This window comes from Girardinichthys multiradiatus, chromosome 12 (genome assembly GCF_021462225.1).
Source record: "Girardinichthys multiradiatus isolate DD_20200921_A chromosome 12, DD_fGirMul_XY1, whole genome shotgun sequence".
Taxonomy (NCBI): Eukaryota; Metazoa; Chordata; class Actinopteri; order Cyprinodontiformes; family Goodeidae; genus Girardinichthys; species Girardinichthys multiradiatus.
This window is the reverse complement of record NC_061805.1, coordinates 50647586-50649832: the sequence shown is the minus strand read 5'-3', so window position 1 is coordinate 50649832 and position 2247 is coordinate 50647586.

Sequence of the window (2247 nt, the reverse complement as noted above, 5' to 3'; positions counted from 1 at the left end):
TGTTACTGTGTTCTGAGGTATATTTACTGACTCTACCAATTAATCTCTGATTGGTTTTTGTTGAACCTACTATGTCCCATTATCTAAATACTAAATCATCGCTTTATTTCATCCATTCAACAATATTTTTAGAAGGTTTAAACTAAACCGTTTCAATCTCAAAACATTTAGAAATGGAGAATAAAGAAGCAACCTTATTGCTTTATGGTCGACTCAGTGACTGCTGGTCCTGTGGTTGTGACACCAGCCCAGATCATCACCCCTCCACCACCGTACCTGATGGCTGGTATAACGCGTTTATGCTGAGTGTTGATCCGTCAGCTTTCAGCACCAGAATCAGGAAGAGACACTTTGGGTCAGACGGCTTTTTCTGCTATGGGATTCAGGACCTTGTCTGGATCCTCACTTAGGACTGGGAACTGGGTTGGACATGAAGAGGAAAACTGTTGAAGTTACCAAGTTAAATTGAGCACATGTCCAAAATATGGATGTAAATTTGGGAACTTTCACAATTTTACAGGAAATAGACAAACTCATTCATTGTTCTAAACATATAATTATCCTGTTGAATAAAAACACTGGTTCACATTCCAGTTATATTAAGATTATTATTATAAAAGATACTCTGACTTATATTGACAGGCAAACCTTTTGTCACTCTAATGCTTGACGAGGTCATAAAAACCTTCATATTTTGAAGAGACTGGGACACCATCAGCTTGGCAAATGAACTGGTTTTGGCCAGATTTAAAAGTCCTGTAAGGAGGATTTACAGACCTGGGGAAAAACACCTCAATGAGATAAAAAGTTAAATCTAATGTGTTTGTGTGCGCTACACATAAATCTTTGGTAAATCGATCAATGAAAAATACAAGAACATTAGAATATGTGTTGTATATCAGATAAAAAGTGTCTTCTAAAAATAACCTTTAATCGAGTATTAAATCTACTTTTAAGCCCACATTTCTGTATTAAATGTTTTTTAATTGGTCTGATGTAATATTCAAATCCTAAAAGCAGAAAATCATCATTAACAGAAATAAAGGCTTAAAACATTCTCTGTGTAATTATTCTATGATTCACTTAATGAACTGAGTCTCTGAGATAAATGAATGTTTCGATAATATTCTGATTTATTGAATATGTCTATTTAAGAAATAAAGTTGTGAGGTGTTTATTGAATGGAAAACTGAAATAAAGTTGGTAATAAAAATTAATTAGTTCTATATTTAATACACTACATGTGTCATAATAGAGATGACAGGTTGCATATATTTAATAATAGTTTGGTTTGCTGGATCTCGTTTTTCCTCTCTGTCACCGGTTTGGTATGGCTCTCATCTTTGGTTCCTGACACTGGGACTGTTAAAGGGTTCCCATGGACTGTCAGGAGGTCTCACATCAGCTCTGCATATCCTGACTGAGCACAAAGTGCTGTCAGAAAGTGGGCGCTGTGGTAGTTTGCATTGTGGCTGTCGCTGCATCGACTAGCTGTCATATTCATGCTGAAGGTTTCTGCAGAAGGCAAACAATTCATTTTTGACTTTATTAGGATGCTGCAGATGAATATTTACTACCGCTGCATGTGTGTGTGTACATTTCAGCCTACAAACTCCAGACCAGAGCTGAACCCTTTGCTTTCCAAGTCATAACCTTAAAAAGCCTAATTTTTTCAAAATAGTTCTCAATCTATAAGGTTTATTTGTATTTGCTCATTGCTAAATTAATCATTGACTTATAATGACTAGTTTTTTGTACTGCTATAGTATCTACATTTATCAAAAACTGTATATTAACTTTTCTAGCATCTTCTACACATATTTTGAGATTGTTTGAGAAGTGAATTTGCCTTGTTCCTTTATTGTATTATTATTATTATTGAATCTGTGTTACTAATGTATATAGAATTACTTTTACAGGCAAAAAATACTAAGTTCTATCTGTAATATTTCATTTAACACATTTTTGCTCAATCTGTCTGATTTCCTTTACAGATCATTAGCTAGCATAAGTTAGCTAGCAGTAGATATTTAGCATTAGCATTAGCTAGCTGGTATGACCTGAAAAAGGCATGCTGAAGCATGCCTATTTTTTATGAAAACTTTATAAATAGAAACACATAGAAAATCAAACTGCTGTGTAATATTTCACTAAATACATTTTTGTCCGATTAGTTGGTTAATTTTCTTCATCATCCATGTTTAACTAAACAGTTAACCAGCAGCAGATATTTAGCATTGGTTGGGT